Genomic DNA, 23,463 nt, shown 5'->3' on the forward strand with positions numbered 1-23,463 from the left:
ACTTTTCAGGGATTAATGAGGGCACCTTGAACGAGTGCAAGTTCCGTTTGATTCCATCAAGTTTTGAAAAAAAAAATTGTTTGCACAACTTGTCATTTTCTTCCTTTGGGAGAGAGGGAGGGAGGATGGGTGGAATTGGAATGATGAGCTATGCAAGCCACATTGTATTACATATGCATGTTTTCACTTCACATTCTGTTACATACTTCCTTGAGGCAACAAACGTGATTGCACTAGTTTCCCAGAGGGTAGCATGGTAGCAAAAATGTATGAACAACAATATGTCCCATCTACTTAACAGGTGAAATCGACGTACAACACGAGATCGTGATTTAAAAGTGGACTGTGGGGATAAATAAATTACTTATTAAATATCCTTCGAACACCATTTTAAAGCATCCCATAATAATATTCCCCAAAATATAATTCATTCTTTATTCACCTCCTTTCTGGTCTTGCACCCTCTGCCCTCTCCATGTTTTGTTCCCCCAAGGTATCTGCAGGAAAATCATGGTCCACCTGCAACCCCCCCCCCCAAGTAAAACTGCCAAAATCCTGAACCAATGCTCACTTCCACTCATTTGTTCCTCTTTTTCCTACCCATGGAACCAACTTCCACACTCTTCAATTTCATTTTTTTCCCTCCAGTTCTTCAAGACAGCCATTCACCACCAACTCAAATAATCCCCCAGCCAATAACCTTGATCTTTTCTGCATCCATTAAACCACATTTGAGCATAAAATGCAAACACAGTAATTACCCCATTAGTTGGTACCTTCACACATTAACACTATAAATGTACGGAATTGATTAGTTATTATCATTACATTGAACAACATTAACGAAAATCAGTCATAACGATATTAATGTAAGAAAACAGAATTGTAATTCTTCATGAATACTGGCACATGAACATTGAATATTTACTTTGTTGTTCTCAACTTATGCCAAGTACCATAACTGTCAATGGTTCACTCAATCCCTCAAAGTCTTTCAACCTGAATGCAAGATGCCATACCATGGCATGGCAGCTGCAGGGCACTGCCACCAAGGAAAACCTGTGTGGGAAACCTCATTGGATTTTGAAGTTGTGTAAGGTCTGGGCTATCCTTGGCTCCAGAACTTGTCTTGTGACAGTAGAAGTGGCTGGGAAATCCCATGAAGTGCCAACCTTGGATTTCTTGCTCTTGATTCGAGGAATGATGGAATGGTTCATTGTAATTTTCACTTCTTTTTAGTTTTTTTTTCTCAGCCCTCAAAAAAAGGTATGCTCTGCATCGCCAGTGGCCATCTCGACCGGCCATGAGAGCGCCTGTATTATGACATTTGCAGTAAGAGTTCGTACATGTGCAGAAACACCACATTCTTCTCACCACTTACCAAACAGTGACACCATGGACAGTCCCATTTTCTTTTGGGAAGCATTGAGTCTGACACAGGATGGATTGAAGGTCTTGGTGCAGTTTCTGTGATCACACATAACCAGCTCTCCCCCTTCTCCACAGGTGAAGCATTCATTGTCATGTTCGACATGATTCAGGCTTTGATCTGCACCATCTGGGTTTCCATTTGTTTTGTTTTTTTTGCCTAACCTTTTTGAAATAACTTGGGCTGTTCCTGAATAAATCCACTGCAGTTGGGTGCACCACACTTGTAGACAGTCTTTTCATGACCCAGGCAGTCGAGGTAGCAGTTGAAAGTGAGTTTTGTACCTGCAGCTATGTCTGAGAGTGAAGAGACCAATGTGTTCTTCCCCCACTCAGTGTCCACTTCTGTCTCAGTTCGGCTGACAACTGTGGTTGGTGAAACGTCAATAGTTGCCTTTTGGCCCAGCATCAATTACTCGGTCTTTGTCAATGGTGAGCATGTAGAAGTTGGTGATTTTTTTTGTTCATTTGCATAAATTGTGCGTTTCTGACATTTCTCATTGCCCACAATCTCTCCAACATATTCATTTACAAACGAACTCACCATCCTTTTGATCAGCCTCGGAACGGAGGCCCCAACCCTTTGACTCAGAAACAAAGACCTCAGTCGTGGGGTACAGGCTATTCCTGAACTGTTGGTCCTGGCACCCTATACCGGCTGGACAAACTGATGGGTGGCACTCATGGAACAACATCCTATTCAAACACACCCCATCCAGGCAACAGGGTGATTGGTTTGTCAGCCTGCAATGGCAGTGTGGAATCTCTGATGTGTCCCCTCCATATAATATGCATCTGCACTTTGCCAACTGTCTTATTCATCTTGATCTGTTTGTAGGGTTCAGGTTTATGTTGGATCTTCTTAACCTCAATTGTTTCCGTCAAGGCATGTTACTCCTTCAGCTACGGGAAATGATTTTTAGCTTTTTTTTTTCTTTTTTTTTGTATACCTTGTCGAGGCTCGTATGAGAGCTAACACACAGCGCACAGTAAGGGGGCATGAGACAAGAGGGGCGGGAGTGGGAGGGACAAAACAGTGAGGAACAGACACCTTAGGAGATCTGTGGAAGGGAGAGGGATGGGATGGGGAACATGGGGAAGAGAAGATAGACATTACAGGGACTTTCAGGAAGGAAAGCAGGGGAATTGAAGGAAGTGGGCTTGGGTGGATTATTGGGGGTAGAAAAGATCAAGGATTTGAATGGGGGATGGTAAGAGGTGGTGGTGAACAGCTGTTTTGAAAGCCTGGAGGGAAGTATGGGAAAGAACAGAGTGAGGGAGTTGATTCCAAAGGTGGGAAAAAAGAGGAATGAAAGAGTGAAGGTGAGCAGTGATTCGTGATTTTGGTAGTTTTACCAGAAGGGGGTTGTTGCCAGACCTTGAGCGCCCTGTGGAAATGTGGTGGGGACAAATCGCAGAGAGAGCAGGGGGGCAAGGCTGGAGAGGAGACTGTAGAAGACAGAAAGACCACCGACCAACCTGCGGTGATTGAGTGAGAGGCCCAAAGACTCAGCTTCATTGCGGGAGATGCCGATGATCCTAAATGCCCTGGTTTCGACAGCGTGAAGGCGAGAAAGGTGGGAGGCAGGAGCACCAGCCCAGAGGGGAGAGCAGTACTCCATCAGGCTATGGACAAAAGCTTTGTAAGTGGTCAGGAGCTCAAGAGGGCTGAGGAAGGGCTTTGCACGACGGAGGATTCCCAGTCGGCGATTGGCTTTGGAGGCGAGGTTGGAAATGTGACTTTCCCAGGAAAGGTCATGGCAGATAGTGAGACCCAGAAGCTTGAAAGAAAAGACTTCTTCCAGAGGATTGTTGAGAAAGTGGATGAGGGGGGGGGGGTTTCTAAACGGTCCTTTCGAAGAGACATAGTGAGAGTGTGAGATTTGTTTGGATTGAAAGACATGTTCCACGTGTTGGATCAGTTTGTGATTTTATCCAGATCTTCAGTGGGCGAAGAAGCTGCTGCTTGCTGGTCTGAGGATGACAGATGGTACAGCAGAGGGTGGAGTCATCAGCAAAGAGATATAGAGGATTTTCCAGAGATTCGGAGAGATCATTGATGAAAACCAGAAAAAGAACAGGGCCCAGAAAGCTACCTTGAGGAACTCCAGCCTGGATAGGAAGAGGGGATGAAAGAACTCCATTTAGGGCCACACGTTGACTGCGACAGGAGAGGAAGTCTGTGAGCCATGATTGGAGATGGCCTTGGATACCATGGGAAGAGAGTTTGGTGAGTTGGGCAGGGTGCCAGACTGTGTCAAAAGCACGTGATATGTCCAGGGACAGGCTCGGATTTCCTGTCTGGCATTGAGGACCTCCATCCATTGATGGGAGCGCAGAAGCAGTATATCCAGGGTAGAGTGACCTGGTCTGAAACCAAATTGATGATCGGAAATCAAGCCATTGGAGAAGAGGAAGGATTTCATGTCTGAAGCGATGATGGATTCCATAACCTTGCTGATGATTGGTAGAAGGCTGATTGGTCTGTAGTTGCAGGGATCTGTTTTTGCACCTTTTTATGCAGGGCAGTGATGCTTGCAGATTTCCAAGCAGATGGCAGATGACCTTGAGCAAATGAGAGGGTGACTAGAACCGAGAGCGGGTGAGCAAGATCAGAAGAGCAGGCTTTGAGGACCCTTGGGCTGATGCTGTCTGGACCGGTTGCAGAATCTGAGTCGAGGTTTGAAAGCAAACTCCCCACCTTGTTAGGAGAAAAGGACACAGAGTCCAGGGACAGTTGGGTGCGAGTGGGTAAGGTGGGTAGAGAAAGTGATGGGTTTAGGATACAAGATTTAGCTGCAAACACCGAGTTTAGGCATTCAGCTTTTTCACGTGCGGTATCAGCAGTGCGGCCATTTGAGGTAAGGGAGGGGAAGAAGGGGGAACAAAAACCAGAAACAGATTTGATTAAACGCCACCAGGATTTTGAGGAGGGAGAGGTTTGAGAGTTCAGACTTGTAATGAGAAAGATGTTGTTTTCTGGCTCTCCTGAGGATAAATACACACTTGTTCCGAGCTTTGTGGAAGGAACTGAGATTGCCCTCAGTTGGGTTTGCTTTTCATGAGGCAAAGGCAAGTTGTTTCAGGACAACTGCCTCACCACAAGCTTCAGTAAACCAAGGGTGGGAGGAAGGGTAGGACAACTAAAGAAGAGAGGGGATAAATCTGTGCATGAGGGAGAGCAAGTTTCTTTGAAAGAATTCCCAGGATGAGTTGATGTTTGAGAAAGTAGTGATAGGAGACCAGTCTGTAAGTTTGATGGCTGCTTGGAGACACTGCCAGTCGGCTTTGAGGACACGTGGGCTGATATTGTGGATTTTAAAACCCACCTTGTTGTGATCATTGTCCTCCTGAAGGATTCTAACTAGCCGATTGTGGAATCCTATTTGACTTCAGGCAGAGTTTAACGTTTGTCCGATTTGGTTATAAAATCCTGCATAAAACCCACCGACACTGATAAAACCGATGTCCACACAAGTCCTTCCTTGTGAAACAATTTATTTCCTAATTATCCACCATACACTTTTCACCCTCATTCAATGAACTTAAGAATCCCCATTGATTGCAATATTATTTCATTCTATTTCATCTATTCTTACTTTAGTTAACAGTTAGACCAACCCGATTCAATTCACTTCCACATTACATCAGAGTTTTATTCTAACTTAGTACTTCGTCAGTTCCAAGGAGTACAAGCCACTGAGATTCTAATACTTTCTCAGGTACTTGCACTCAAACAATTTTACATTTCAAAGCATTTTATACTTTCATGAGAGAGTGGTGGGGGCTATTCAACCCAGACTGCAGACGTGTCCTTTAGACGAGAAGCCACTTCGTACATTTCTAAGCAAAGGTTCGTTTGTTATCAGCTCGGTCACTCTGCTCCAGAACAACACATTCCTTAACATTTAGGGCAAAAGTCTTTTGGGAGAAATGACAGCCAATTCAACTTGCAGCATAAAAGTTACATTTCTAAAACTTCATTTGTTACAATTTAGAATACATTAATATAAATTTTTCCCCCACACTCCCCCGTTTTTTTTTTTTAAGGAAAATTTGAATAATTTTTCTTACACATGATTACCATGTCCCATTCCTGAAGGAGAAAAAATTTCCATTACTCAAGTTCAATCAACAATGGCAGCGAGTGCTCATATCAGAAAATGAGTGAGTTTCCATTTAATTTATGGCCTGTTCATCAACATGTCACACATTGAAACCATGCGACCCGATGTAAGAAGATAAACAGGTCAGGGTGTGGAAAGAGCAGCACCCAACGGGAAACACAATCGAAGCACTCCTTGAGATGAGGAGAAGGTAGATGTGGGCAAGTACAAGCTTGGGCCGGACACTGGGTTGAAGGAGACTAAAAGGAACACATGTTGTAAACGACTCGCATTGTGGAACTCCAGGCCTGTCGTACATTGAAGCAACCACAGCAAGTTCATGATGTATTTGCAGAGGGGCAATCGAGAGTGTGGCTGAGAACATTCCTCCACGCAGGCACCACACAACGCTTACGTTAAGACTTTGCTCAACCTTCTCCTCAGTGGGTTTTTTCTTTCTTTTCCCACATTGCTCCATCTTATCTCCTCAGGAAGGGGCATGATCACGTGTTGAATGCTCAATCACCCAAATCTTGGTTCTCCCATCGTCCAATCTTTGTGTGGAAGTTCTTTCCAAGCTTCATTTAGATTAAATCGTACATTGCTTCAATAACTGCTTTCAACACTCCGAAACAAACAAAGCATCAATTAAACACCAATCAATAAACGTCATGGGCACAGGTATTTCAATAAGACTAACAAAGGTTCTTATAAAAGCATTTAACTTGCATTATATGTCATATCAATATTTTAATCCCTTTCCTTGTTATTTCCCAAAACTTCTTCTTCTTCTTTCGGCTGCTCCCGTTTGGGGTCGCCACAGCGGATAATCCGTATGATCCACAAAGTGATTTGGCACATGTTTTACGCCGGATGCCCTTCCTGACGCAACCCTGGTCGCCTCTTACGACACAGGGATATGGTACACCTATTTTAACCGGGGTATACACCGGCCCAGTATACTGGTACTCATTTCGCCGACCTCGGAAGGATGACAGGCTGAGTGAACCCCCTGGTGTATTAATTCAGTGGCCCAACGGGGCTATACTGCCAACCTTTTGTATCCCAAGCCGCTGCCCTAACCACTGCGCCAACACCAGGCATTTGTTATTTCCCAAAACAACATGCTAAAATATACAGAAATCCCAGTTGTACGTATACTCAAAACATCCATCTCATTTGCTATTTCCATTGACATTTCAAATCTCTGACATTTCTCCATCTATCCACTTCTCTCGCACCAAAACAGCAAACATGCTGCCATTTTTCCAATTCACATACACAAACCATCTATCACTTCCTCCGACCTTCTCAATTACGAATCCATTTTCCTTTATCAAAACAAATAAATCATTCTAAACAGTTGTACAAAAAATTGTCAAATCTGTCATCAGGCGAATATCATTTAAATTGCAGCTCAAACACTCTGTCTGCACATGTAGCTACACCCTCCTCAAATTTTATCCCAGTCTTGGGGAAAGCATCTTAAACTTCAGACTAATAAACATCCAAACTCTCTTAAACAACTTTTTGGTCAAAACAAGAAAATATTTTCTTTTAAAATCCATAAATGAAAAATTAAATCTTTAGCATCTATCCAATTAAATCATGAATTTACCTTGACTGAATCGATCAAAGGGTTACACTGGGTTGTTTGCCATTGCCTTCCCAGCACAAGTTCAGGAGACCTCAACATTCGTAGACGAATAAAACAATATTTCAATGTCCATCCGAGGGAATCATCAATTAATTATCTGTGAATTGCCCCACGTGCTAAACATCATCAAATCAATTTTAATCATTCCAAATCACGTTTCTACATTTAAATCACATCTTTTAAGTACAATGGTTACAACTCGGATCAAATCTTCGAAACATTTCTGACACGTCCTCAGAGCTTGCCCAGCACTTAAACCTGCCGGGTTGTGTAATTACAAATCATCACAATGCCAGCGAGAGCTCAACTCCCAAGACTTCACATTCCGAATACAGTATATCCACATTCACAATTGTTATTTCAATTTATTCAAAATCCCGATGGTTTTAGATAAAACTTCAACACTTTTTCCTAAATGGACTTCATAGTTAACAGATTCAGTAGAGAGGGTGTGCCACAAACACAGAGTAACAAGGAACAGGAAGTTCTCTCCACATCCGGTGGGAAGAAAAGAAAAAACTCTGACAGGCAAAACCCACAGTTTAGCATTACTCTGTCATGGCTTCAACACACACACTAAACAGCATTGTATCTCATAGACTCACGTGTGATCGCGTGACAAATACCAATCACATTTCTATCTCATCCTCTTGAATCTGCATATAAATCGAATTTCACACTTAAAGCAAAGACTCGAACACAGACTCAGTGTAAAGACATGCCACCCCCCACAGATCCAGTGGAGGGGGGTCTCACACAGTGCAGCTTGCGACCGTCGCGTGAAACCATAATGCCAAGAATGCATAACATGCCATTTCAAACAGACCCACAGCTTAATTCAGCATGAGTTAACATATCGTCAAAATCCCAACAGAACACGTTTCATTGCAGTGAATATTGGACTCGCACAAGTTTCATTTTTTACTCTCAGCAACACATGCATCTCAATGCAAATCACAACCACGCTCCCAGCCGGTCAATCGTCTCCTGCACTCTACAAAACGTTTTGTGCAAATCATTGCATTTACAAATCCATAAAATCTCCACACAATATAATATAACAACCTCACTGCCAACAAACTTCCAGTGAGTTCATTGAACAAAAGGTAACTCTTATAACTCTTACAAACAGGTAACTTATAATATTTATCTATTTTAACCCCATCTCTGTGTCTCAGCCGTGTCCTCGGTCTCTCTCTCTCACAGCCGGTCCGTATCAATGCAAACATGTGGCATGTCGCTTCATCATTCCCATTTAATTACGCGTCTGGCTCCTTATCGAGCCTCTTCTTATCAATAAAATTATCTGACAATGAACTTTTCTTTGTTCGAAATGCGTTACCTGCTGAGACTGGATGGATGAGTCCTTAAAGTTTTGGTTTATAACCTTCATCTTCTTCATCACAGTGCTGTTCTCATCTCCCTCTTTGTAAAGGTAAACTCTGGCTTGGAAAGCCCGCAAAATCACGAGAGCTGAAAAAGCATATAGGAATCTCCCCAAGTTGGTACTTGATGGTTTTAATGTTCAGTGGCAGTGCATGTGGGATTTATATCTCTGCCGACCACCACCTCCACTTCCCAAGCTTTTCCCACACAATATCTCCATAACGATGCTTCTTGCCTGCTTTTCAGTTGTCGCAGAACCAGCTTCTCTTTGGCACGTCCATTGCAAGACACTCAGGGTGGAAGAACGGTGGGCATGCTTCATTACATGGAAGTTTACCACCTTGCAAGCAGATAAAAAAATACCAGTTGACGTTCGTGTGCAAATAGCATCCCTTGTGCGGTTCAATAAGTTTGTGGCAGATGATACTCTGGCGGAGCATGGATTGTGGTTCCTGCAACCACGCACGAACCACTGCTGTGATAGGCCAACGGACAGCACATTAAATGGCGTTTGTTAGGCCATTGGATATCATGATACAGCATTAAGGAAGATCAGTCAGACATGCTGTGGGTATTAAAATCCTTTTCCTCGATTAACGCAGCCATTGCATTTCCGCACACAATCTGGATGCAAAAACTTCCTTCAGCTCGGTGTAAGTAATGCCGCGGCAGCTGCAGTGTGGGCACCTCTGCCAGGGAAAACCTGTGTGGGAAACGCCATTGGCTTTTGAAGTTGTGTAAGGTCTGGTGTATCCTTGGCTCCAGAACTTGTCTCGTGACAGTAGAAGTAGCTGTGGAATCCTGAAAAGTGCCAATCTTGGATTTCGTGCTCTTCATTCTCGGATTGACTATGGTTGATTGTAATTTTCACTTCCTTTTTTTTTTTTCTTCAGCCCTCAAAGGTATGCTGAGCATCACTAGTGGCCATCTCGGCTGGCCACGAGAGCGCTTTTCTTTTGACTTTTGCAGTAAGAGTTCGTACATGTGCAGAGCTCCGCATTCTTCTCACTACTTACCAAACAGTGACACCATGGACACTCCTATTTTCTTTTCAGAAGCATTGAATCTGACAGGATAGATTGAAGGTCTTGGTGCAGTTTCTGCGATCACACATAACCAGCTCTCCCCCTTCTCCAGAGGGGAAGCATTCATTGTCACGTTCGACATGATTTAGGCTTTGATCTGCACCACCTGAGTTTCCATTTGTTGTCTTTCCTTTTACAGATGACTTGGGCTGTTCCCTAATAAATCCACTGCAGTTGGGTGTACCACACTTGTCGACAGTCTTTTCATGACCCAGGCAGTTCAGGTTGCAGTTGAAAGTAAGTTCTGTACCTGCAGGAATGTCTTTGAGAGTGAATAGACCAATGTGTGCTTCCCCCACTTGCTGTCCACTTCTGTCTCAGGTCGGCTGACAACTGTGGTTTGTGAAACGTCAACAGTTGCCTTTTGGCCCAGCATCAATTACTCGGTCTTTGTCAATGGTGAGCATGTAGAACAGGGGTTCCCAACCTTTTTTTTTACTGGGGTACCATTTCACATGTTCATGGTCCCACCGAGTACCACTGTACCAAAATTCACCTAAAATAGTGTTTATTTGCGATACAGATATGACAATGGGGAGTTAAACGATACTAACAATTCACAACTATGACATTGAGCAATGTGATCTGAACAAAAGAATGATACAGTAAGTTCCGATTTGATTGTGTAAAATGTCCAGTCAATGGGATGGTTGAGCCTGCTTCTTGCTCACAAGCAGGTCGATGTCAGGCTTTGTTTTGGATAAAGCCCACCGAACATCATGTTTAACATCCAGTGGGGATCTTTGTTTTGTTTTTAGAATAACGACTGATGAGAACCCAGCTTCACACAGCCATGTAGATGGGAATACTATGAGCGAATGAACAGCCAGGGCAGCTTAGGGGAAGACCCCAACATTCCACACCAGAAGTCTGCAAGATTCATCTCGTCAAACTGATCTTGGGCTGTGGAGTCATTCTGGAGATCAATCGAGCTTTCCTGCAGTCCTGTTACAGGTGGCAAATCCAATGCATTCATGCGAAATGGGTTGCAAATCATTTTCAGATCCATTTCCTTGAGATCCTGAAAATAGGAATTTAATTCCTCATCCAAATAAGCGAGGTGATCTTTTACCAGTTGTATGAACTCCCTTGGGGGATTTTTTTTTCACGCTTCTGAAGAATATCGACCATGCAAGAAAACATGACCACCACTCACGCTTTAACATTCGTCTTCCACAAACGGAGTTTTTCCTGAAATCCCTTGACCTTGTCTATGGTCAATGATGGTCATGCCAGTCCCCTGAAGAGACTTGTTCAGGGTGTTTAACTGAGAGAAAATGTCGACCAAATAAGCCAGGTGCAATGCCCAGTCAGGGTCCTTCAAAGCAGCGACGAAATCGACAGTCTTTGGTTTTTCCATCGTTTTCGAAGAATTCATGAAGCCCAGCTCGCAGTTCAAACACGCGCTCCGCCATATTTCCAAGGGATAACCATCTCATCTCAGTGTGGAATATGAGAACTTTATGGTCGGAGTCGAAATCCTCGCAAAGTTTCTTGAAAAGTCGTGAATTGAGAGCCTGGGATTTCACATGGTTCACAATTTTGATCATAGTTGAGAGAACGTCAGTCAATGGCTTGGGGGCACCATGGCTGCGAGTGCGTGGCGGTGGATCGTACAGTGTAGGCCGCGCACTTCAGGAGCAACTGCCTTCACAAGCGTTTGTAACCTGATCTGCACCCCAACATAGCTGGAGCACCATCTGTAGTACAGCCTTTCAGATCAACCCATGACAGCCCAACTTGATCAAAGATGGAAGACACCTCTTTGAAAATGTCCTTTGCTTTCGTTGTGGTTTTAAGCAGGTGGCAAAATAGTATTTCATCCTTGAACTTGGCTTTATGCATGTACCGAACGAATGCTAACAGTTGGGCACAATTTGCCACGTCAGTTGACTCATCCAATTGCATAGAAAATCCGCTTGGAGATGCCTTGATTTCTGCTACCACCTGGTCACGAATGTTGGTTGACATTTCTTCAATGCGCCTCTGAACTGTGTTGTTTGACAACGAAAGAGAATTGAGCTTCTTGGCACTTTGTTCTCCCAGCATGCGACGTACGATATCCTTTGTGGCGGGAAGGATGAGGCTTTCACGGACTGTGTGAGGTTTTTTCTGTTCTGCATTTCGCAGTGCAACTAAGTAGGATGCCTTTACGGCTGCCGTGGATTGCTGTTGAACTACCGCTGCCATCCAAGCATGCTCTTTTCATGGCATTTTCCTTCCGACGAAAAAAAAATCTTTGTCCTTGTCGCTGTGTTCAGGATGAACAGAATCAAAATGGCGCTTCAATAGACTTTGCTTCATAGATTGATTGCCGAGAACTTTTCCACAAATCACACACTGTGGAGCTCATTCACCTTTTTGGATGGAAGTGAAGCCTAACTTGAGATAACTCTCCCAATATTTTCGCATTGACATGATGCTGGTGAACGATAACGGTAACAATAAGCCGGGCAATAAGCAATGATGACAATGATGATAGCGATAAAACGAATAATAAGACTTGTGCAAAATGGCGGATAACAAACAGCTGTCAGTGTACAGCCGCTTTCAATATAAATTTAATTATTGTGCACAAGCTGCATGAGAGAGAAGTAAAATAAAAACTGCGTTAAAAAGAAAAAGAAAAAAGCACGCTGCCGCGTACCACCGAGAAAGTCCAAATGCACTACCTGTGGTACGCTTACCACAGGTTGGCAACCCCTGATGTAGAAGTTGGTGATCTTTTATTCATTTGCACAAATGATGCGTTTCCGACAATCCTCATTGCCCACAATCTCTCCGATATAATTTGCAAACAAACTCGCCATCCTTTAGATCAGCCTTGGTAAGGAGTCCCCAACCCTTTGAATCAGAAAGAAAGACCTCAGTCGCAGGGTACAGGCACTTCCTGAACTGTTGGTTCTGGCACCCTGTACCGGCTGGACAAACTGATTGGTGGCACTCATGGAACAACATCCTGTTAAAACACACTTCGTCCAGGTAACAGGGTGATTGGTTTGTCAGCCTGCAATGGCAGCATGGAATCTCTGATGTATTCCACCCATATGCATCTGCACTTTGGGAACTGTCTTATTAATCTTGATCTGTTTGTAGGGTTCAGGTCTCTGTTGGATCTTCTTAACCTCAATTATTTCCGTCAAGGCATGTTACTCCTTCAGCAACTGGAAATGATTGGCAGCTTCTTGGATGATTCCTTAAACTTTTGGTCTCTCACCTTAATCTCCTTCATAACAGTGCTGTCCTAGTCTCCCTCTTTGTAAAGGTAAACTCTGGCTTGGTAAGGCCACAAAATCACAAGAGCTGAAACGGCATATGGGAATCTCCCAAGTTGGTACTTGATGGTTTTAATGTTCAGTGGCAGTGCATGTGGGACTTGTATCTCTGCCGGCCACCACCTCCACTTCCCAAGCTTTTCCCACACAATATCTCCATAACGATGCTTCTTGCCTGCTTTTCAGTTGTCGCAGAACCAGATTCTCTTTGGCACGTCCATTGCAAGACACTCAGGGTGGAAGAACGGTGGGCATGCCTCATAACATGGAAGATTACCACCTTGCAAGCAGATAAAAATACCACTTGAAATTCGTGTGCAAATAGCATCCCTTGTGTGGTTCAATAAGTTTGTGGCAGATGATACTCTGGCGGAACATGGATTGTGGTTCCTGCAACCACGCACGAACCACTGCTGTGGTAGGCCATGAGACAGCACATTAAATGGCGTTTGTTAGGCCGTTGGATATCAGGATACATAATTAAGGAAGGTTAGTCAGACGTGTTGTGGGTATCAAAATCCGTTTCCTCGATTAATGCAACCATTGCATTTCCACACACAATCTGGATGCTAAAACTTCCTTCAGCATGGTGTAAGCAATGCCGTGGCAGCTGCAGTCTGGGCACCGCTGCCATGGAAAACCTGTGTGGGGAAACCCCATTGGATTTTGAAGTTGTGTAAGGTCTGGTGTATCCTTGGCTCCAGAACTTGTCTCCAAAACTTGTCTCGTGACAGTAGAAGTGGCTGTGAATTCCTGCAAAGTGCCAATCTTGGATTTCGTGCACTTGATTCTCAGATTGACAGTTTGGTTAATTGTAATTTTCACTCCTTTTCTTGTTTTTTTTTGTTTTCCTCAGCCCTCAAAGGTATGCTGGGCATCGCCAGTGGCCATCTCGGCCGGCCACGACAGCGCCTGTCTTGTAACGTTTGCAGTAAGAGTTAGTACATGTGCAGAGCACTGCATTCTTCTCACTACTTACCAAACAGTGACATCATGGACACTCCCATTTTGTTTTTGGAAGCATTGAGTCTGACACAGGATAGATTGAAGGTCTTGGTGCAGTTTCTGCGATCACGCATAACCAGCTCTCCCCCTTCTCCAGAGGTGAAGCATTCATTGTCATGTTTGACGTGATCCAGGCTTTGATCTGCGCTACCTGTGTTTCCATTTGTTTTGTTTTTTTGCCTTTCCTTTTTGAGATGACTTGGGCTGTTCCCAAATATATCCACTGCATTTGGGTGTACCACACTTGTAGATGGTCTTTTCATGACCCAGGCAGTTCAGGTATCAGTTGAAAGTGAGTTCTGTACCTGCAGGAATGTCTTTGAGAGTGAAGAGACCAACGTGTGCTTCCCCCTACTCAGTGTGCGCTTCTGTCACAGTTCGGCTGACAACTGCAGTTCGTGAAACGTCAACAGTTGCTTTTTGGCCCAGCATCAATTACTCGGTCTTTGTCAATGGTTAGCATGTAAAAGCTGGTGATCTTTTGTTCATTTGCATAAATTGTGCGTTTCCGACATTCCTCATTGCCCACAATCTCTCCAATATATGCATTTGCAAACAAACTCACCATCCTTTTGATCAGTCTCGGAATGGAGGCCCCAACCCTTTGACTCAGAGAGAAAGACCTTAGTGTTGGGGTACAGGCACTTCCTGAACTGTTGGTTCTGGCACACTGTACTGGCTGAACAAACTGATGGGTGACACTCATGGAACAACATCTTGTTAAAACGCACTTTGTCCAGGCCACAGGGTGATTGGTTTGTCAGCCTGTAATGGCAGCGTGGAATCTCTGATGTGTTCCCCCCCATATGCATCTGCACTTTCCCAACTGTCTTATTCATCTTGATCTCTTTGTGGGGTTCAGGTTTCTGTTGGATCTTCTTGACCTCAATCGTTTCCGTCAAGGCATGTTACTCCTTCAGCAACTGGAAATGATTGGCAGCTTCTTGGATGATTCCTTAAAGTTTTGGTCTATAACCTTCATCTTCTTCATAGCAGTGCTGTCCTCGTCTCCATCTTTGTAAAGGTAAACTCTGGCTTGGTAAGGCCAGAAAATCATGAGAGCTGAAAAAGCATATGAGAATCTCCCCAAGTTAGTACTTGATGGTTTTAATGTTCAGTGGAAGTGCACATGGGATTTATATCTCTGCCGGCCACCACCTCCACTTCCCAAGCTTTTCCCACACAATATCTCCATAACGATGCTTCTTGCCTGCTTTTCAGTTGTCGCAGAACCAGATTCTCTTTGGCACGTCCATTGCAAGACACTCAGGGTGGAAGAACGGTGGGCATGCCTCATAACATGGAAGATTACCACCTTGCAAGAAGATAAAAATACCACTTGAAATTCGTGTGCAAATAGCATCCCTTGTGTGGTTCAATAAGTTTGTGGCAGATGATACTCTGGCGGAACATGGATTGTGGTTCCTGCAACCACGCACGAACCACTGCTGTGGTAGGCCATGAGACAGCACATTAAATGGCGTTTGTTAGGCCGTTGGATATCAGGATACATCATTAAGGAAGGTTAGTCAGACGTGTTGTGGGTATCAAAATCCGTTTCCTCGATTAACGCAGCCATTGCATTTCCGCACACAATCTGGATGCTAAAACCTCCTTCAGCTCAGTGTAAGCAATGCCGTGGCAGCTGCAGTGTGGGCACCGCTGCCAAGGAAAGCCTGTGTGCCGAAACCCTATTGGATTTTGAAGTTGTGTAAAGTCTGATGTATCCTTGGCTCCAGAACTTGTCTCGTGACAGTAGAAGTGGCTGTGAAATCCTGCGAAGTGCCATTCTTGGATTTCGTGCACTTTATTCTCGGATTGACAGTATGGTTCATTGTAATTTTCACTCCCTTCCTTTTTTTTTCTCAGCCCTCAAAGGTATGCTGGGCATCGCCAGTGGCCATCTCGGCCGGCCACGGGAGCGCCTGTCTTGTGACGTTTGCAGTAAGAGTTAGTACATGTGCAGAGCACCGCATTCTTCTCACTACTTACCAAACAGTGACACCATGGACACTCCCATTTTTTTTTTGGAAGTATTGAGTCTGACACAGGATAGATTGAAGGTCTTTGTGCAGTTTCTGCGATCACACATAAGCAGCTCTCCCACTTCTCCAGAGGTGGAGCATTCATTGTCATGTTCGACGTGATCCAGGCTTTGATCTGCACCACCTGGGTTTCCATGTGTTTTGTTTTTTTGCCTTTCCTTTTTGAGATGACGGGCTGTTCCCAAATATATCCATTGCAGTTGGGTGACCACACTTGTAGACAGTCTTTTCATGACCCAGGCAGTTCAGGTAGCAGTTGAAAGTGAGTTGTGTGCCTGCAGGAATGTCTTTGAGAGTGAAGAGACCAATGTGTGCTTCTGCCACTCAGTGTCCACTTCTGTCTCAGTTCGGCTCACAACTGTGGTTCGTGAAACGTCAACAGTTGCCTTTTGGCCCAGCATCAATTACTCGGTCTTTGTCAATGGTGAGCATGTAGAAGCTCGTGATCTTTTGTTCATTTGCATAAATCATGCGTTTCCGACAATCCTCATTGCCCACAATAGTACTGCAGCATTGCAAACCAATTGTTCGACTTTTCATAAAAGCACCAAAATTGGTACGTATGTTTACTAATGTATTCTGAACAATTCTGGATATGGAGCCACTTGAGATTTTGTCTTGGTCAGCTTTGGCGGCCATTTTGGAAAATGGCCGCCATTCTACTTTAACAACATGGGATATCTGTCATTGTTATTCTCTTTGTAGATTTCTCAGAGGTGATAATAAATACTCCATGTGATGTGCATTTACAAAGGAAAACAATACAAATGTCATTTGTGTTGATTTATTAAATTTCCAACCATTGTATTGGGGATAAATGGTCATTTTTATGGGAAAATCCATTTTTGTACACAGCATCAGTGACAGGTTCAGAAGTATTTTGTCGTGGTGGTGCCAATCCAAATGCCAATGAGGAGACACGTCACCATGAAGAAACACCACGTGCACAGGAAGCATTTGCCAAAGATGTACAATCACTTGTGGCTGTCATTGAAGAGCTGGAGAATCCCTTCGAGGAGGATAGTCCAGATTTGCTGGTCCTTGACACCAAGGAGATTGCTGATCCTGCAGTGATTGAAACAGTTTGCACTGCCAAGCAGATTGGACAAGAACAGTTTCAGGCATACTCAAAGGATTGCCTCATCGACAGAACCAAGACTATTGACGAACCTATAAAGAGGAACAAAGTCCCCCTCTTCGGAACAGACAGAAGACCAAAAGCACTCAAAGGAAAGGAAGCATCTGTGAAGAATGATATGGCCTTATTTGCAAGGCTCTAAATAGGCTGCCAGAACTGCGATGGGAACCTGGACGAGTTCTTCCGTCATGAAAATCAAGCATGCCCTCCCGCGTTATCTGATGCAGGTAAGCTACACCTGGGTAGCAAAAGCGACTTGTGGTGTGCCTTGAAGGCGTTGCTGAAGCTCAATCTGATGCACCTGCTGTCACTTCTGTTGTCCATGACGGTGCCGTCATCGTGCAGATGTTCAAGCCTTGCACTGCCAAGACATTTGAAGAATATGCCCACCAAGTCTTCATCCCATACGTCGAGGGGCAGCTGCGTCATGCTTCACGTCTCGACCTCGTTTGTGATGGCTACAAAGATGGCTCCTTGAAGACTGCGACAAGGGAGAAATGAGGAAAAGGGGTACGATGGCACACTGTGAGCACCGCAGCCAAACCAGGAAACTGGCAGAGTTTCCTACGTGTCGACGCAAACAAGGTGGAGCTCTTCACCTTCCTGTCCGATGTGCTGGTGCAGTCCTTCCATGACGAGGAAAAGGAGCTGGTAGTCTCTGATGGAGAAGCAGTCATCTGCCTTCCAAGGCAGGAAGATGAAAGCTCTCTGGCTCCATGCAGTTAAGAAGAGGCGGACACTCGCATCATGCTACATGTGGCCCATGCTGCAGAACATGACCACCGTCGGATTCAAGTTCGAACCGTAGACACCGACGTCGTCGTCTTGGCGGTGATGGTAGCCCAGGGACTACCATGCGTGGATGAACTCTGGATTGCCTTTGGGATGGGCAAGAACTACTGCTGCATCCCTGCCCATGAAATATCTGCCTCCCTCGATCCACAGAAGGCACGTGCCCTCCCTGTCTTCCACGCCATGACCGGATGTGACACGGTATCAGCATTCGTGGGGCATGGGAAGAAATCTGCCTGGGCCACATGGAACTCATTTCCAGAACTGACAGATTCTCTTGTGACCCTGACAACCATGCCAGTCAACATCCAGGATGACACAATGCACTGAATTGAAAGTTTTGTGGTGCTCCTCTATGACCGCACCAGTCCATATACGGATGTCAACGAGGCCAGAAAGAAACTTTGCCAAGAGGAACTCCATCCAGTGCATCCCACCTACCTACGATGCTTTGGAATAGCATGTGAAGAGATCAGTCTTCCAGGGTGGCTATTTCTGGGGGCAGGTCTTGGTCCCTCAACCCAACATCAAGCTGTTGTTGGTGCTTCCATCACCAACAAGCTGTGGCTAGCGGCAAACAGAGGATGGGTCCTACGAACCGCTCTGGACCACACTCCAGGAGGCTTAAAAAAGCTGCTTCGAGCTGGTGTAGTGCGGCTGCAAAAAAGGCTGTAGAAACCGCTGCAAATGCAAGAAGGCTAATCTGCAATGCACTGGACTGTGTGATTGTGAAGGAGAATGCCAGTAGACAGACGCAGTCGACACAGACTGAGATATCGGCCTCGCTTAGAATGTGCAAATGCAAAGTCGCATTGCTTGTAAAAGTGTTGATGTCTTGATCCAGAGCCAGTACACTTGAGCTCAGAAACTGATATTTTACTCGACTGACGTATGCATGTTCCATGTGTCCTGGTAGAATAGTAGTAGACAGTAAACCGTAGCCTCTTCAAAGTGAAGTGTGCAATAATTTGACTACATTTTTCTGAGTTTGTCATTATCACGATTGTCAGTTCCCTTTTTTTTAAATAGAGTAAAGTATGTAATCTATAATGCAATTTTTGTTGATTCCAAACCCATTGAATGTGATGAATATCATTTGACTCTTGTTCTCCAGGCAATAATGGGTACTTTTCAGTGAAAAGTTTTAGGAGAGCAGCAATTTACAAATCAAATAATGGCTTTTCTACCGAAAATACTGGCTCATAATATTTGAATATGCCTTTTCATGGTCATTTTACTGAATTTTACACTTTCCTTGTATCTACCACTAATACAATAAGAAAATAAGAGCATACAGCCAATTTCGGCCATTAGGACAGAATAGGACATTCGGCCATATGTAGAATGGCGGCCATTTTGGAAAATGGTCGCCGAAGCTGACCAAGGCACAATCTCGGGTGGCTCCATATCTCGAATTGTTCGGAATACATTATTCTACATGTGTACCAATTTTGGTGCTTTTATGCAAATTTTAACAATTGATCTGAAATATCAGACTATGCTGCTGGACTACAATCTCTCCAATATATTCATTTGCAAACAAACTCACCATCCTTTAGATCAGCCTTTGTACAGAGGCCCCAACCCTTTGACTCAGAAAGAATAACCTCAGTCTCGGGGTACAGGCACTTCCTGAACTGTTGGTTCTGGCACCCTGTACTGGCTGGACAAACTGATGGGTGACACTCATGGAACAACATCCTGTTGAAACACACCCTGTCCAGGCCACAGGGCGATTGGTTAGTCAGCCTGCAATGGCAGCGTGGAATCTCTGATGTGCATCTGCACTTTGGGAACTGTCTTATTCATCATGATCTGTTTGTCGGTTTCAGGTTTCTGTTGGATCTTCTTAACCTCAATCGTTTCAGTCAAGGCATGTTACTCCTTCAGCTACGGGAAATGATTTTTAGCTTCTTGGATGATTCCTTAAAGTTTTGGTCTATAACCTTCATATCTTCTTCATAGCAGTGCTGTCCTCGTCTCCATCTTTGTAAAGGTAAACTCTGGCTTGGTAAGCCCAGAAAATCATGAGAGCTGAAAAAGCATATGAGAATCTCCCCAAGTTAGTACTTGATGGTTTTAATGTTCAGTGGAAGTGCACATGGGATTTATATCTCTGCCGGCCACCACCTCCACTTCCCAAGCTTTTCCCACACAATATCTCCATAACGATGCTTCTTGCCTGGTTTTCAGTTGTCACAGAACCATCTTCTTTTTGGCACGTCCACTGCAAGACACTCAGGGTGGAAGAACGGTGGGCATGCTTCATTACATGGAAGGTTACCCCCTTGCAAGCAGATAAAAAAAATACCAGTTGACGTTCATGCGCAAATAGCATCCCTTGTGTGGTTCAATATGTTTGTGGCAGATGATACTCTGGCCGAGCATGGATTGTCATTCCTGCAACCTCGCACGAACCACTGGTGTGGTCTGCCACGGGTCAGTGCATTAAATGGCATTAGTTTGGCCGTTGGTCATCAGGATACAGGATATGGAAGGTCAGTCAGATATGCTGTGGGTAACAGAATCCTTTGCTTCGATTAATGCAGCCATTGCATTTCCGTGCACAATCTGGATGGTAAAACTTCCGACAGCTCGGTATAAGGCAATGCTGTCACTGCCTTGTCTCTTGCATACAAAGCACGTGTTTAAACCAGTTGTGCATTCTTCACACATAAATTTCCCTCGAGGCATCGCATCCAGCTCAATGCAGGAGAGATGGAATCCTTTAACAGCATGCAGTGGACTCGGATTCATATGCTAGCTTCGTTGATACAAAGCTAACCCTCTGTGGACTGGCCGGTCGGACTTCAACCTGTCCACACTCAATGAGGCAAAACTGCTTCAAACCTGTTCACTGACTTCACACATTCGTAACCTGCTGAAGTTTGTTGAACAAACTGGTTACCTGAGATAAGTTAATGTGGTGTGGGAAGAATGAAGCAAGACAGGATGATGGTTGATACTTGCTGTATTTGAATATGCAGGTCATAAGAGAAACCACTCTCTGACCAATCATCATTCTCCTTTTGCTCTGTACTCTGATGCATTTGAATTTCACATCAGCAAACAATTAAATCTCCCGTTTTCTGACTGTGATCAAGTCCACGTGCCCAAGGAAGACGAAATGGCAGCAACTTTCTGAACATGCCAGATGTGACATGGGAAGAAACTCTGCGAGGTGTACAAGCTCACAAATTAATCACTTCGACACACCCCTCTTGCTTGGTTAGTCTCCTGTCAACCAAACTTGCAATACAAGTTGTACTTCTCAGTGCAATTACACAAGTCACCTGCAGTAAAATTCAACCCAAGCCAACATCTGCATTAACAGGAGCTGGGTTTGGCTAACATTCACAATAATCTGCTCATTGACTGACTGTGCACACTGTGACTCCTTTGTTAAAACTGATCTCGGTTCATGATAAATGTTATTGTGCTGGCCTGCTGTCGATCTAGTAGTTCTTGGTGATGGAGCCTGTTCTTCTGTCCTTAACTCACAATGATCAGCATCTTGCAGTAGCAGGATCCTCATCTTTTGTTGAAGTGATGGGTTCCCTCCTGCTGTGTCTGTTGTACGAAGTCCTTCATGCACTCTGATGTAAGATGCAGCAGGTTAATCAATTGCCATACTTTCATCTCTGCCCACTATGGGATCTGTATCAGGAGGAACGAACCGTGCATATCCTGTCTCATCCTCCGAAGAGTTGTCAATGACCTCAGCATTCTCTTGTGGTTGCTCTGGAGCATCATCTGTCCTAATGGGCAGAGGATCTTGATGAAGGTCATCAACTGTTGAAAATGTCAGTTCTCTATGCTGCCTTTGGAATGGCATTCCTCTCAAGGGGTTCGACCAAGTAGGAATGACCATTGAGGTCTGGTCATCCATTGATGCGGTGTGGGACATGACTCTACACATCCTGAATCTTGTGACGATCCGGATGACTAGTCTCTCAAAACACGAGCACTGACAGGAAAGCTGGTTTCCTGTGCATGCTGACCGTGCAACCTTTTGCGTCTCAACAATTCCTTTTCTGTTTTCGCTTATGCAAGGGTTAAAGCTTCTTTCAAGCTTAGGTAATGATCAGTGGCTTAATCACTAACCTGCCATAATCCTGTCCCTCGTCCAGCCCCAATAGGTGGTCAATAGGCAGTCTAGGTTCCCGCCCAGAGAAGAGTTAGTATGGGGAATAGTCGGTCAATGAGTGTGGTGTACAGTTGTGCGCATACTGAAGTAGGACACTTCTATTTCAAAAATGGCAAACTCTGTTGATAGTTGGATCGCTTCTTTGAACCTTGTCAAGCTCAATGTGTGAGATAGTTGGTAGAATGGAAAGGGCTGGAGGGGCTGTGTTGTCAGACCGAACATGGATCTCCTTGTCCCAAATTCGAGAATAGTTCTGTTATGTGAAACTGTTTCTTAATTTTGGAGGGTACAGTTGTTGAAATTTCAGGTGACATAATTTCCATAAAGACCCTCGGATCGCACTGTAGTTGGCCAATCTCTATGGCCCAGTTTCCTGCTTGATGCATCCACATTTTTATTGCTCTAGCTGGAACGGTACTTAATTGAAAATCTGAATTGGGCAAATTCTGCAGCCCATCTGGACTCGGTGGCTCCTAGCTTTGTAGTGGAGGTCAGGTCAGGTATGGGAGCATGTGCCAGAACAGCGCGTCGCTGCGTCCACTTTCTGCCGGTACTCCAGGGGCCTCCGTCTGGCCATCCCCCAGGCAGATGCCAGGCCCATCCCCATCTCCTTGAGATGATGGTCAACCTGCTGCAACCATGAGGCACGTGGTCGGCCCACTGGCCTCCTCCACTCATGAGACTCCCTCGCTGAGAGAATCTGGTGAGCAGGATCAGCGTCAGGAAAACGAGCCACATGTCCATACAGCCGCAGCTGACGCTCACGGACTATGCAGGTAACAAATCTCATCCGAGTCTCTCTCAGCAACCGCTCGTTGGACACAAAATCCGACCAGCGATAGCCAAGGATTCTCCGAAGAGACCTGGTACCAAAGGAATTAAGTCTCCGTCTCAGATCCTTGGTCAAAGTCCAAGTCTCGCACCCATAGAGCAAGACTGGAAGTACCAAGGACCTGAAGACTCGGACTTTCGTCCTCCCGCACAGGTACCGGCAGCGCCACACCCCATGATCCAGTGAACCCATGACTCCCCAGGCCCGACCCAGACGTCTATTGACCTCCGGCTCACAACCTGCGGAGACATGAATATCACTGCCAAGGTAAGTGAATCTATCCACGACCTCAACATCCTCACCACAAACAGACACAGACAGGACAGCAGCATCCAAGATGTCACCGAAAGCCTGGATCTTTGTTTTGACCCAAGAAATCCGTAATCCCAACGGCTCCGACTCCTCATTCAGCACCTCGAGGGCCCCCAAGAGGATGTCTAAAGTCTCCGCAAAGATGACTGCATCATCTGCAAAATCAAGGTCCGAGATCTTGACATTGCCAAACGATGCACCGCAACTTGATCTCTCCGACATCCTCCCAAAAATCCAGTCCATACAAGTGCTGAA

The 23,463-nt window shown here is 44.8% G+C and overlaps 1 protein-coding gene and 3 pseudogenes across 6 annotated transcripts in view; 1 reads left to right on the forward strand and 3 right to left on the reverse strand.

The window, feature by feature from the left end:
• LOC147020531 (disheveled-associated activator of morphogenesis 2-like) overlaps positions 1-23,463 on the forward strand; it is a 332,638-nt gene that overhangs the window by 210,871 nt on the left and 98,304 nt on the right. The window lies entirely within an intron of this gene.
• Positions 1,319-9,151, reverse strand: LOC147020537 (histone-lysine N-methyltransferase NSD2-like; annotated as a pseudogene).
• LOC147020538 (histone-lysine N-methyltransferase NSD2-like) lies at positions 9,629-14,205 on the reverse strand (annotated as a pseudogene).
• On the reverse strand, positions 15,057-21,824 carry LOC147020539 (histone-lysine N-methyltransferase NSD2-like; annotated as a pseudogene).

This window comes from Eptatretus burgeri, chromosome 9, assembly GCF_056783735.1.
Source record: "Eptatretus burgeri isolate ZD-2024b chromosome 9, Ebu_testis_v1, whole genome shotgun sequence".
Classification (NCBI taxonomy): Eukaryota; Metazoa; Chordata; class Myxini; order Myxiniformes; family Myxinidae; genus Eptatretus; species Eptatretus burgeri.